Source organism: Natator depressus, chromosome 11, assembly GCF_965152275.1.
Source record: "Natator depressus isolate rNatDep1 chromosome 11, rNatDep2.hap1, whole genome shotgun sequence".
In the NCBI taxonomy this organism is placed as follows: domain Eukaryota; kingdom Metazoa; phylum Chordata; order Testudines; family Cheloniidae; genus Natator; species Natator depressus.
This window is the reverse complement of record NC_134244.1, coordinates 68,398,906-68,413,983: the sequence shown is the minus strand read 5'-3', so window position 1 is coordinate 68,413,983 and position 15,078 is coordinate 68,398,906. Positions and strand designations below refer to the sequence as shown.

The window sequence follows — 15,078 nt, the reverse complement described above, 5'->3', positions numbered from 1 at the left end:
TTGCAACTGCATGGAAGTCACTGACTTAAAACTGGAGAAGGACGATGGCCTATCAGCCCCTAGATCTGAAATGGCATAGGTATGGAATGGAACTTGCTCAGCTGAGCAGAAACCATTTGTCTGCTACCTTACGCAGATGTGTGAGCGTGAGGCTGTTTTCTATGTTCTGCACCTTTAAGAGTAGAGTGGTTCCCTGGGCCTATCTTCAGGGCACTCCCTATGAGTTTGTTCATGGCGGGTGCTGCTTTATAGTGAGTGAAACACGCTGTGCTCTCGCTTGTGGAGATACTTGATTTTGTTCTTCTCTTCTCCTCCTCCCCTATTGATCTGAATTAAATACAGTCCAGACTAGAATTGCGCGTATACTCTGTATGGAAAACCTGAACCTCACTGTTCTGCTGTGAAAGGACTGTGGGAAGAAATCTCCCCCCCCCCCCCCACATTGCAGCAATAACTCCTAAACTGGCACAGATGAGGTGGTGACACTTCCCAAACTGAGGCAAGGATGGTCCACTGCTGTCTGCTTAAATGGACACCATCCAGAGATTTGGTGATGGGCGGGAGGAATAGGACTTCTTCCTCCTGGTTCCTTTACTTTGTCCACTTTGTGCATGGCCGGCTCCTGTGTTTGGGGGCAGTTAGGTGCAGCGCTCTCACGCGCTGTTCTGGGGGGAGTTCACCTGCGCACCTTGCCCCAGCTGTGCCAGGGGATGTCTACCAGTAGCACCAGCGCTGAAACTGAAGTGGGTGCAACGAGAGCAAAGGTTAAGCCTGTGCATATTAGGTGGTGGTGACCACAGGCCTGCCCAGGAGGCCCTTCAAAACCTGCTGTCAGGGCTCCGCTTTCCTTTCACTGCATCTCTGCTGTTGGTAATGCTCTGGTCTCACGAGCCTGGCTTACTCTGGAGAAATCCAGAATGCTAACCACCCTCGCAACCCCTCACGCGCCTGTTACACCCCCCGCCCCCACCTCAGTATACAGCACTGCTCTCAGTGGCACAAAGGCATACATCTAAACAGGCGGAAGAATGCCTTGCTCCGCTATCAAAGCCTTGGGTCCGTGATCCTGTCAGATGGTCCTTTCCAGCTGCCTTACCACCCCCAGGCCCGAGCTGGAAAATAAGCAAATCCATGGCCTTCCCTCACTCTGCAAGCTGGCACAGAGGCCATTCTGCAGGTCTGTAATAGAGAGCAGACCGGGGTGGTGAGTAAAATAATAGCACATTAGGCCTGGAATCAACGGTTGGCTACCCAAAGAATTCTCCAACTTACCGTCTGGTTGCTCTCCTGCCACCAAACTCCTCTCCCCAGCTGCCGTGCAGAGTCCCCGAAGGGTGCTGCTGTCACAGCTGGCATTGGGCACAGGAGTCCACAGGAAGCTTCTGCTTTGCCTGCACCTTTGCTTCTGCTTTGCCCTCAGGATGTGCCCATCTCCAGATCCTCGGGAACAAATGCGAGGCAGATGGAAGTCATCACTGCAGCTTGGAAAGAAGCTCGAGAAGCAGCAAAATTTCACCACAGAATGCGTTCCACACAGTTACCCAGGAAGGCAAAACACAATTCTCTCGCCTTTCCAGGCAGCATCACCCTCGGGTGGCAGTGCTTGTTAGCGCATAGGTCTGGGGCCCAAGCCCACAGATGATTGGTGTTGGGGGGCAAGGGAATGCCGTGGGCAGCCTCTCCCGTCCGTGCTTGTTGCGGGGAAAAGTTTGAGGGCACAAGAAGCGTGGCCACCTCTCAGGGTTTTATCACGGGTCTCATGATGTTTCGTTGGTGTTTCGTTTAAAGCTCCAGCTCCTGGAGTCAAGTGATTTAAGTGAGAATCTTCCTTCTTATTTTAAAAAGTGAGTTTCTCGCCCTCCTGGTTGTGGAGGAAAATTTGATGTGGCCTGAAGGCTCCAAAACCAGAAGGCAAGAAACAGACCCCTGAATGAATTAATGCAGGGGGAAAAAAATCCCATGACTCTCTGAGGCTTGACTTGTGATTTTTGAACACCTGGGGTTGGCAGGACTGCCTGATCCTAGGGAACCCATGCACGGATTGCCAGCAAGTCCAGAACCAATTGGAACGATCATGGGACTAAACCACTGGGACTTCGCAGCTAAGCACCAAGGGAACAGTGGTCAAACTCCCACTGATTTCAATGCGAGTGGCGTTTGGTCAGCGCTGAGAGCTTTGAAATTGCAATGCAGAACATGAGAAAAAAAATTGCCACGGTAATTGTTCCAAACCGTGATGAGAACCATAAAGACGACAAGTTATACTAGATGGATTGTGTTTTAAATATCATCTTCAAAGGAGAATTTGACTTCACGTGATTGATTATGCTGCACGAAGATATTAATTCTGCTGCTGCTCGCTATGCCATCTACTGCATGAGCTGGAGCCTAAGAGAAAAGGTTACCCACAAGTTGAGTTGGGAATGCACTTTTGGGAGCTCCAGCTATTCACAAATTCAGGTATAACTCAGTGAACAGCTTCAGCCAACCCCCACCCCCCCAAAACATTGGAATTGTTTTTGAAAAAGTCAAAAGGGTTCATTTTGGCCATTTCAAAACTATATCTTTAGAAACTGTTCATTTCAAAATGGTGTTTTGTTTCGAACATTAGCTAATTTTAAAAGGTTTAAAAAAAACCCTGAAAATGAGACCAACAAATGAAATCATTTTATTTTATTTTATTTTATTTTATTTTGCATCAAACAAAATGTTTTTCTTGCCAAAACAAACTGAAAAAATTAATTTTGGTATGAACAGAACCAATTTTTGGGGAGGTGGGAGGGGGGGTATTTCCATTTGGCCCCAGAACTGAAAAACCAATTGTTCCCTGAGCTCTCCACACACGGCATGCGACTGCCACACTGGCAGAGTGCAGTACGTCGACACAAGGCGGCCGTGCCTGGGAAACAAGACGGCAGAAACAAGACGGCAGCGCTGATCTGCTGCCCCATTGCTGTTTGAGCCAGTGAAGTTCTACAGACTCAGTTATCAACAGGACGATTCGCTTCCTGTCGACACACGCTTGCAGGAATAACTAAGAGTCCTCAGCCGCGTGGGTTATTCATAACGCAGTTAAACTTTAAACAGCTGTATCTGCAATTTCAAGGCTACAGATGCATTCATTTAGTTACTAAGGACCTTTCACAGTTGTGGGTTGTTTTTCTGTGTTTGTGTGTGTTTGCTTTTGTTTTGTTTTAAAAGCACTTCAGTTAATTCAAAGCTACTGCTTCATTATGCCGCATGGTTTCATGGTAATGTGACAGACATTTGAAATGAGAATTCAGCTGTGGATGACTAATTATCCCAAATACCAGTATGGCTATTTCTCTTCCATTTAAAAATTGATCAGTGTGATGATTAATCAGGAAGGGTTAGCTGTGGTCTCTTCTCTAGTGGGTTATTTTGAGGAAGCTGAGCACTTACAATGTTACAGTGACAGGGCCATTCGAAAGGGGTGCTTTTATTTTGGGGGGGAGAAGCAGAGAGGGGTGATTAACCCTTAGAACACGGGCCTGCTGCAAGGACCACAGAATGGACCACCACCTGGCAGATTAGAAACTATGGTCCTAGATGGTCTAGCGCCTATGGTCCTAGATGGTCTGGCGCCAGGTCCTTCCCATCAGAGCAGCTATTTCTCTGCTGTTCCTAGGGCTCTGTATAGAAAGGCAGAAGCAACAGCACAAAAACCTTAGCCACAGATCAATAAATAAGTACAGCTGCTCTTGCAAGTACTCTAGAAAAGGTCCCTTCTGGTATATTGAACTTGTAGCATCTCCTTCTGTCCTATCTTGCAGCTGCCGGCTGCTGCAGCCTGGGTAAGAAGTGAGATATTTTGATGGCAGCTGAACGCAGATTTTTCACAGGTCAGGGGATCAGCATGAAATTATTTAACATGGGTGACTCCGTGCTGGGGATGCATTAAGAAAATGTACCTTGGCCCATCAGCCTGGAATTGAGCTGAGTGCAGATCTGATCCTGGGTTCCTAGGATCCTGAGCTATAACATAAAAACTTCTGGAATACTGGCTGGCCCAGGGTATCTCTGGAAGGTAGATGTTAAAAAACAATAATTATAATAAAACATGGAGGCCCACAATTGTTCAGGCGAAAGCAGGTAAATAGGCTGGAATTTTGCATGGTATAAACTTGTGATCACCAAAGTATGGTGCAGTGCAGGGAAATCTTAACTGATTTTCAAAAAAGCATATGTGCGGTTATGTGCATAGAAATGCATGTACAATCATGTGCCCAGTTGGTGTGCTCAATTACCGTGAATCAGTATTGCTACTTCTCATTATTTGATTTAAATCTCAGGATATTTGGTTGTGACGGGATCCCCGGGGTGCAACCTGGCACTGTGTCCCCTTGTCTCACTATCCTTGTGGCGCTGTGTCCCCTTGTCTCACTATCCTGAGTTGTCTCTCGCAATGCCTTACTGGTGGCAGACAACAAACCTCTCCAAGTGTTGTTACTACTCAGTACGACCTCATGTGGAGCCCCACACCCAGCTAGATTGCATGAATGCTCCCAGAGCCACTCATGAATCACACCGAGAAAGGCAGCAGTCAGATCCCCCCATCTCCCAGCCTCGTACCCCAGGAATATACTGCGTTGCACTGCTCAAGACCCTTTCTTGAACATTGCAAGTTTATTAATTGGTTCACCACTTCATCAATGGAAAGTGGACATGCACCAGCCTTTGTGACCTGAGCAGATTTACCAAACGCTTCGGGCAAACTCACTGGTAAAGATATCCAGTAAAACAAGTTTATAGATTTTAAAGGATTACAAGTGATAGGAAAAAGTTAGTTAGCTACCAAAGAAAAGAAAATAAGTGCACAGTCTAAATCCTAAACCTGTAAGACACTAGGCAGTATTAAGATCAAGCAGTTTTCTCACCCCATTGGATGTTACAGTTCAGAATACACAGGTTTCACATTTGAAAACTGGGCCAGTCTCCTCTGTTGGAATCTTCTGAGCGTTCTTGTTGCTTGCAGCGTAGGTGGGGGAGGAGAAAAGGCAAAGCATGGGGCCACTGTGTGCTGTTTTGTACCCTTAGTCCATGTGCTTGGAGAACACAAGTCCAGGCATGTCTGGGGGGCATTGCTGAGTCACCAGGCAAGGCTGAGCAATTCTCCTGGTGTGGCTTTGTCCAAGTGAGTCATTGAATTGTAACTCCCTTGCTGGACAATGGCTGTTGATGGGTGTTCGACACCTGCCTGGGCGTTTGTTAGCTCCCTTGTTCTTATCTCTGGGGATCTAATATCAGGGTGGTTCCCCAACTCACAGCATATTTTAGTGACAACCATAAAAAAACACAATCTCATAGCTTCATGGGCACTAGTGATACACCTGTTTAGATAGAACAGGGGTTTCAGCAGATCATAACCTTTCTCATGATACCTTACATGGAATGCTTTATACGATGAATATGGGGGTCACATGCACTTCCCCGAGGTATAGAGTGTCACACTGGTGTTTTTACTTAAAGCTCCAGCTGCTGGAATCAAGAGATTGCATGAGGATCTCAGTTCCATTAAAAAAAAAAAAGTTTTTAGCTTTCCTGGTTTTGGAGAAAAGTTTGAAAGTGTGAAATGAATACAACCCAAAAGGGCCAAAACCAGAAAAATAGCCCCCAATTTATTTTATTTTATTTTTATTACATTTCATGGGTATTTTGGCCAGTCTTGTGATATTTTGGAGCCTGACCCCTGATTTTTGAACAACTGGGCTCGGCAATACTGATGATTGCAATTTGCAGATTGGTTTTATGATTGCACAAATAGCCAGGCATGCATCGAAGTGGACACAGACCCCTTGTGTGTACAGACCCCTGATATACATGTAACTGTGGCACTTACATGCACAAGTTAGATGTGCAAAGGTTCATGCTTTTCTTTTTTGCCTTTTTTTTGGTTGTGCAGGGTACATGCACTTTTTTGACAACCAGTCTGTATAGGTCACTCCGTCAGACCATTCCTCCCATTCCAAACCCAAAGTCAAAGTTTCAGTTTGTGAACCAGGTATTGGAGAGTTTGCTGCATAAGCCCTATGCCCAGAGCACTGGGAAGCCAAAGAAGGCTGCAGCTGCCAAACTTACAGGATGAGAAAACCACTCTTGTGCTGCCTTGATGTACAGGATTTCCTCTGGCCTTGTCATATTAAACAGCTTTGACAGTGACGAGATACTTGGAAGAACAGTTTATTGCTTTGTCCACTCTTCCACCTCGAGAGTTATCCTGTGATGTAGTTAAGGCACCAAGTCCATGGACAGTCAGTTATTTGAACACCTACTAGGCAAGGCTATACTTTACAACTCTTCCCCCTCCCCTTCCCCCAGTCTCGCTCAGGCATGGAACTCTGTAAAGCTAAGACCCCGAGGGCTGAAATGATATCTGGTTAAGAGTGGTGCTGGGATTTAAATTCAGGCCTAGCAGATATAAAGGATAAATGCTGGCATTCAAAAAGCATCAACTCGGCACTGCATCTCCTTCCTTCTGTCACTCGTCTATATCAGTATTTTATTGTGACGATTTAGTATTTATTATTTGTTTTATTATTAGCTGTTGCTTTTTCCTCCCCCCTCCACCCCCCCCCCCGCCCCACACACACACACACACACACAAACACCTGGCTCTGGTCTCCAGAGATCAACAGAACCATGAGTGCCTCATCCTTCCTTTATCACAAAAGGGACTTTAGCTCTGCAGCTTTTACCAGAGCTTAAAGAAACCTGAAAAAATGAATGTGTTCACTTTGTGTCCGGTGGTGCACGGGCTCCATCTGCAGCAAAGGGCTACAGATTATGAATTGTGCAGGAGACTGAGGGGATGAGCTACTTTGGAAAATGCAGGGGGTCACGTTTTAATACCTGTAATGAATGTTGGCATAGAGTGGTTCACAAGGGAAACCCTGCAGAGGTGCTTCAATAGGAGCCTACGGTTCTGAAACTGACCCAGAACTGCGAGCCCCAAGCACTCAAAAATTGAGTCAACCCTCCCACCCCCAAGTCATGAGATCAGCATCAAAACCATGCTCTATTTTTACAATAATACATTTTGAGTTCTTTGTATTGGCCGCTGGTTTTGAGCCTTCAGGGGGTGCTTAGGTCACATTTTCAAGCTTTTCTCTGCAAACAGAAGGGATGGAAACCTACTTCTTTAAAACATGAAAGCTGTGATTTTTCACTTAATCATGACTCCAGGAGTTGCTGGCTTTAAAAAAAACAAACAAACACCAACCATTGTGAAACTTGCGATGATGTCAAGATATTAGGCAACGTGAGTAGCATAAAAAGCATGAGAATCAAATTCTGGTCTGAGTTTCACTGGAGAAATCAGTGGCATTACTCTGGATTTACAGCAGAGTAAATGAGAATTTGGCCCCTTATTTTTGGGGGAAAAATGTTACTTGTGTTACCAATAACAGCTTCCAGTATAAAACCGGAAGGGATTTTTGTAAAATTCTTGTGCTGTGACACAACTTTTTGCACTTCACTCAGCTCAGACAGTGAAACTGGACTGGTTTCTTTCATTTTCTGCTCCTACAGAACCCTGATCCTGCCAACCCTTGTGCTTAGGAGTGACTTTATGCAGGTGAGTGGCTCCAGTTCTGTGGAGCTGCTCACCTCTGTAAAGTTACTCGGTGCTGAGTGTTTGCAGGACTGGTGCCGGAGTTGGGCTTGTTTTCTGGTTCTCCTGAACCAGCACAGAGCCAGTAGTGTGTTGGGTTCCCAGCGCTGCTATGGACTGTTTAAATCAACAACAAACTGGTTTCCACAGTATTTCTATTCTATTTTTAAAATTCAAAGCTGCATTTTGGCCCTGGATTAGTTGCTTATGTCCCTTTAGGATCAACCTGTATAGATTTATCGTAATCTCCTGTGCGTGAGGGAGCTGTGTGTAGTGTCCCCATGTAGGGCTCCTTCCTGAGAGATGCACAGCACCTCCAAGGTGGGACTTATCACCTTGCAAGATGGGAGTGGACCAGTTCACTGTTGGGATAACTCCACTGAGTTCCACAGCGTTACACCAGAGGTGAATTTAGCCCATTATTTCACGTAGATGTGGTGGTTTGGGCGTCGTCCCCGGACAAGTGTGCATGTAACAGACAGCAGGAGCAGTATAGATGGTAGTCTCAGCTGGTGGGCCACCCACTCAATGGGCATAGAAACTAGATCAGGGCTGAGGCAGCCTGGTGATGCAGACTGGGCAGCTTGCCGCCACTGCCTGTCCTGTGGATCCATCCATACTGACAACCCCAAGGCCCCAAAATCATGAGACTAGCTTAAATATCATGAGGTTTTCACTAATAATACAGGTTGGGTCTTTTTGTTTCCCTCCTGTTTTTTGAGCCTTTATGGGTCATGTTTGTCAAGCTCTTCTCTGCAACCATGAGGGCTAGAAATGTTGTTTTAATGAAAGCTGAGATTTTTCACACAATCATATGACTCCAGGAGCTGGGGCTCTAAGAAACACACCCAACATCACAAAACTCCTGATAAATTCATGAGAATTGGCAAACAGAGGGCTTCATCTCCTGGCCTGTGAATCCAGCACCTCTCACAAGCAATGTGGTTCTGTTCCTGCAAAGCAAGTGAATGGTCCAATTGATTTCATTGGGACTACTCTGTATGATTGAAGTTATGCTTTGCTTTGCTGGTCCACAGCCTAAATTCATGCACTAATATTTAATATAAAGATCAGGAAAGAAATCTGGGGAGGGAGAGATGAGAGAGATGCCATCTAAAACGGGACAGGCCACATATGAAATGACACACTGGGTGTCTGCAGTGAACAGCCCACGTCCTTGCAATGTGACATGGGGGTTTTTTGGTAGTGATTGAATTGAAAGCATGTTGCTGGGGGAGAGGCATGTTGCTGGAGCACTGGGGAGTTTGCAGCGTTACTCTGATTTCCTCAGATCATCAATTCTATAGGAGTGTTTGCTACTTGGCGTGTGCTGGTTGCCTGGGGCCCCTTCCCACTCCTTTTGGAGCATGTGCTAGTGAAGTTCATTTCACAGTGTTGAGGACGAATCTTCAAATCTGAAGGTTGCCTCTAGAGTTTATTTCTCCTTTGCTTTTCTGTCGCACTTCTGATCGTAGACACTTTGGCCTTCAGGGCATGTGACAAAAGCTGCTTTTCTCCTCCAACATTTGAGTAGCTGCACCAGCTCAGAGGAGACTCGTCATCCAGGCAACAAACTTCGGCTTGTTTCAGCTCCCTCAGTCCTTCTGGCTCAATGCATAAATCCCTGAAAGCAGCAATATTCAGAGTATACGTGAGTCAGTGAAGGCTGGTATTTCATAGACTCATAGATTCCCAAGCCAGAAGGGACCATTATGATCATCTAGTCTGACCTCATGTATAACATAGGCCATATTCAAAAGGGACTAGGGGATTTAGGCACTCAATCCCCACTGAAATTTCATGAGCACTTAAACTGTTTTGGAAATCCTAGTTGAAATGACTGTACAGGGCCTGTTCTTGCTCCTACTAAAGTCAACAGAAAAGCCTGTGAACCCCACATCTGCTGCTGTGGGTACTTCATGGATGCAGCTGAGAGGAGCTTTGATCACATACCTGGAAGGCTAACACAGCCGTGTGAATGGGATCAGAGAAGGACAGTGAAAAGGGAATACAAAAAAACCTTGAATTTGGAAGGGTCTGCCTTGATGATGGCAAACATCCCATGGATTCCGATGAAGCCAAGACCACTCCCAGCAGGGACTGTGTTCTCCCTAGAAAGAGTGTGACATGGATAGCTCTTGTTCGGCAGCTTTGAAAGAAATAATGGAATGGTTTGGTGTTCCTTCTCCTAGGCAGTTCTAAGCATCCTCAGTTCAATGTCACATCTGGTTGGAGGTTTGAGATGAGTATATACTTAGCAGTTTTCATATTGGCTTCTTATTCAGACTTTTCTGAATGTCCTTGAGCTGCAAAGCTGAGTGGCAGAATCTTGCAGTAACAAGTGCTTTTGTGAGATTTCCAAGACCACCTGGTCAGGAAAGAAATGTTTTCTGAAAAGCCTTTTTTGTTGTCGTATTTTACAAGCAGATCCAGGCGATATACTTTAATTTCCAACCAGGGTTTTAGTAAATGAACTTTTAATTAAGACAAATATAGGATCATTTTGAAATCACACAAAACGAATGGCTTAATAATGAAACTCTGTTCTCAGCTTCGCTCTGCTGTGCCTGTTATTCACAGCCCATGTTATATGATATGCTGCTAAAACACCCTCTGTTCAAGTTACTTCCTGCTTCTGATTCAGCAGAAATATCCTGACTGTGGACACACTCTCTAGGATAGGTTTCAGAGTAACAGCCGTGTTAGTCTGTATTCGCAAAAAGAAAAGGAGTACTTGTGGCACCTTAGAGACTAACCAATTTATTTGAGCATAAGCTTTCGTGAGCTACAGCTCACTTCATCGGATGCATACTGTGGAAAGTATAGAAGATCTTTTGATACACACAAAGCATGAAAAAATGGGTGTTTACCACTACAAAAGAATCCTCTCTAGGATACTTCAGCATTGTCACTCACAGTTCTGGCTGGGGTGCAAAAATGACTGGAAAAATGTAACCAAACATTTCATCCTCAGAAAAGGTTTGGGTGCGATTTCAGGCTTGCAGGAGGGTTCTGGTCGTGTCTTCATTTACCCCAAATCACTTCTGAAACGGGCTTTGGTAGCTTTTACTGGGGCGCAGCCCGCAGTGTGTCCTGCAATAAACCACTCCCAGGATTCAACAGCTGTGATAAGGCTGCCACTTCCGCCATATTCATAGAGGGGCAGGAGTTCTTGGTCTCTGGGACACACGAGGAGAGGATGTGGACTGTGCATTGCGCAGAGATTTCCTAGCACACCCATTGTTGTCGGTTCTGAGCTGCAGTGTTAGCGGGGGCTGAGTTTTGCCTTCTAGGCCCTGGTTTGCACTACAGAATTCGACTGTCTCTCGACACGGTTGTCAAGGCCCTTGCATTTTAACCCGGGCACCGTCTGACTCTCCGCAACTTGGTGCTTAAAAGGCTCGCTGCCACCGGAGCCTTGTCTACACTAGTCCTCCCAGTGTTGCTTCCCGCAAGGCCAGGCAGGTCGGAGCCCAGTAGCTGGGCTGGAAACTGAAAGCTGAGCAGCAGAGGTTTGCTGCGCTGCTGTGTTTCGTGACATGGTGGGAGATGGGGTGAGAACTACTCTTAAAAAATTATGGTGGGCTTACTGAGCCATTGGGCAAAAGCTGCGGCTGCTATTTCTTGTCCAGGCGCGAGTGTTTCCGCTGTAACTGCAGTGAACGCTTTAGCCTTCGCTGCAGAGAAGCGGCCTGAACGTCCCTGGGATGCTGATGACTTTGGCGTCAGTCCTTAAGTTAAATACCGACATTGCTTTCACGACCCTCTGGGCGTCCTAGGGACCTGCACCAAAAAGCCCCCCTGTCGCTTTTCTGCACCGTGTTTCCCCAAACTGCCAGGGCTGACAGCAGGGTTGGACAGAAGTGACCAGAACACTCTGATTCACAGCCCAAGTAGCATAGTGCTCATAGTGTGAAATCGTGATCTATTTTTACCCTTGTCTCTTTGTATTAATAGATTCATGTTCCACTTTGCCAGCTTGCTGCCCTTCTGTCTGAACTGCTGCAGGATATCGCTGTCAAGTGGAGCATTTGGTTCTGAAAGGAGACGTTCTCCCGACCTTACTTGGAGCAGGTCTAGCGGGCCCAATGGTAAAAGCACCTGCATCCGGATTATGCTAGCCCCTGCACTTGTGCTAGACTAACACTGGGGAATTCGCCCCTGTAGACAAGGCCAAGACTGGAAACAGCTCCTTTCCATTCACAAAGGAATATTCTACTGAATTTACTTTGGGAGGCTTTTCTTGTACTGTAGCCCAGTGGCGTGGGAATGATTTGGGGAATGCAGTCGTGCTTAGCCTCCCTACTGAAATAGTCTCAATTAAGGCTAGGAGATGGGAGGATGCTGAAGTCCTAGTGGCATCTAGCGAGCAACAGAGCCGGTCAGAAAATGCCAATGTGTCAAATCTGAATCGTTTTGCAAAACTGGGTTGGATTTGATGAAGTTTCATTGAACCTCAGGCAGGTTTGCTTTGTTCCCTGCCAGCTTGTGTGGCGGATTGCTGGGGACCAGGGACTCCAGGGTCCCCAGTGCTGTGGCAACCCTGTCATGCGGAAACCAAATTTCAAAATATCAAAACTTCCTGTGACCCGGCAATCCCAAGTTTCATCCAGCTATAGAAAGAAAGTTCAGACAGGGAGCTAGAGGTAAGCACTAGTGCTGTGGCTGACAGGGTGAAAGGAGAGAGAGACTCAAAGAAGGGAAATGGCAGGACGGCGTTCGCTAGTGGTTTTGTCCCCCAGATCTGGAAAATTCGAGGCAAACTGGGGTCATTTTAATGGCAAAAGGAATTGGACAGCTTCATTCTCCCGGGTTGCTCCTGCATTGTCTGGGGCCTGAGCGGGCGCTGCCTGACATACTAATGGACCAAGGGAGAGGATCATAGTGATGGTGGATGGGGATCTTACCTGGTCAGAGGGGTGGAGGCAGAGGGCTGCTGAAGGAGGGGTGGGGTCAGTCTGACTGTGGAGTGCTGAATGTGCCATAGCACATACCCTTGTACAGGGAGAAAGAATATAATGACTTTGGAAATGTAACCTCAAATATCTTCCCTTTTTTTGGTTATAACTGTGCATCTGACTATGTAAAAAGTGTCACCTTCTACTCAGCAGCTCTGCTCCTAATGTGCACAAACAGAGAACTCCCAGCTGGCACTAAAATAAGTTTTTAAGGCATTTCACAGCTCTGGGTGAGGGAGTTAGGATCTGTTCCTTCTTGTGCATCATCAACAGATTTGTTTACTGAGCTCCGGTTACAGGGCCAATCGAGTGCACCCGACTAAAGGCAATGGGCTTGCACAAATGTCACCGGTGCAGAATTTGGCCAGCGGAACTGTCACCACTGGTGGTGATATGCGAGAAGGAAAGAATCCAGTGGACTTTCGGATTCCAAGATGATATTTTAGGGCTGGTAGTTAGGAGAAAAGCACTGTTTTCCTTGTAGGCTGTGTACACGTTTGATATGGAATCACGGAGAAAGAATGAATATGTGAACCACAGTCCCTTTTTTAGTCATTTTTCAGAGTGAAGCCGTGCTCTCAGTCAGCCATCCCCAAGAGAATCACCACTCTCCCTTGACAAGCCATGCACAGGAGAAAAGATGGCCTGGGGAAATCTTTAACTTATTCTCATAAATAGCAACTCTGGGAAGCGAAGTAGAAGGAGAAGGTTGTCAAGTGGCATTTCACTCAGTGCTGGCTGAGAGAAGAAGCGGCTCATAAAATAGCCCTGTAAAATATAGTCTCACAGATTTGGGGATGGTGAAAGCCCACAACTGTTTAATCTCTGACAATGATGAGAAATCCAATGTTCTGTCTGAGGACAGTGCTTCTGCGGAGTAAATTCTGTAACCGAGGATTGTTTAACAACATCTGCTGTCATGTATTTTGGGTCTCTGAGGAGGTCAGGGACCATATGACGAAACTGGCTGTTTCAGTAAAAGATCTGGGCTCTGCCTAACTGGGAAGGTGGAAAGGACGGTTAAGTCTCAGAGCTGTTGTTTCGGGAATCTGTTTGAGTGGCAGCAAGATAACAAATCTGTCTTGAAGCTTCCACAAGAAACTGCCCAAGCACACGATGTTGCACGTTTTCCCCTGGGAAACCCTCTGCTGTTTTCACGTATCCGGGTCCTGCGGGTCTTGTTTGGTACCAAAGCAGTAGTGGCACAAAATGTTGTTTTGTCTTTGCCCCGTCCCTTTGTCAATGGTAAAATCAACTCCGCAAGAGTAACTGCTCTGATTATGTATGAATCCGCTATGCAAGGCGGATTTAGAAACAATTTTGGCTGTGTCTTGAATCCAGGGCTTATCCCATAGCGAACTCAGACTTGTGTAACGCCAGTTACTTTACTAGAGTTCACCATATGACAGTAGCCACTGGAATCAGGAGACACTGATGTGTCAGCCACGTGATAGGGGGTATTAACCATTTGTAACCCTGACCAATCTCATGTGGGGCCAGGAAATCAAGATCAGTCCCTCACCAACGCTCCTGCATGTTGCACCCTTCTGATAACTATGATAACGTGTCCCATAGACAAAGAGTTTGTTTCTTTTCCCACATGAAAGGACTGTCTCGCTCAGATTTTTTTCCAAGGGTCTTCCATAGCTCTCAGAGAGCTTTGGAGATCCTGCTCAATGTCCCATCATCTAATTCTCTTTCAAGGCCCTGATTCACAACCACCATCTTACTATGACGAGGAGGACTAGACAGGACTTCTCTTCAGGTCCATCAATGTAATTCCTTAACTGGCATAGGGTCACTGAGCAGCATGAACCATTCCTTCCCCACCCAAGTCCAAATGTGCTGTTTCCGCTGGCCACAGACTATGAAAGCCTGAGGAGAAAGAACTGGAGGCTGGATGAGAACTATAATTAGACTTCTAGGGTGACTTTCAGATGGGAGTTCTTTAAACATTGGGCCTCGTTGGTACATGGGTCTTTCGTAGCTGATCCTGGAAAATACATTGCAATTCTGTAGGTACCACTTCTCCCTCTGACTCACAGGCTTAGGATGGTATTAGAGGATAATGAAATGTCTGAAAATCAGATATTCTGCTTGTCAGAAGGCTTAATAGATAATGGATTTGTTTAGGCTGTTGGGGCTTACACTTCTTTGGTTGACTTATTTATAGACCATCTATAGAAGCACATTTTTGTACCGCAGATGCCCCAGCCTTTCTGGACACTTAATGCAGAATTTGTAAATACAGCAAAAAATACTTTAAAAGCTCCCCTGACAAATCTCTCTCCCTGTCTTCAACCACCTTCCCAGCTGCCCAGGCTTTAGCACCTATTCCGGCTGTAATTATTAACTCGAATTTTAAAACCTTTTGACAGAGTGCACGCAAGGAATGATATCTAGATAGGCGGGTTCAGTCACTGAGAGAACGAAAACTCATAAAGGGAAAAAGAGCATGACCATCATGCTGAGGATAGAAATAGAAATTTA

The 15,078-nt window shown here is 46.1% G+C and overlaps 1 protein-coding gene across 1 annotated transcript in view; it reads left to right on the top strand.

The window, feature by feature from the left end:
* Positions 1 to 15,078, top strand: part of RAMP1 (receptor activity modifying protein 1) — a 122,533-nt gene that overhangs the window by 77,560 nt on the left and 29,895 nt on the right. The window lies entirely within an intron of this gene.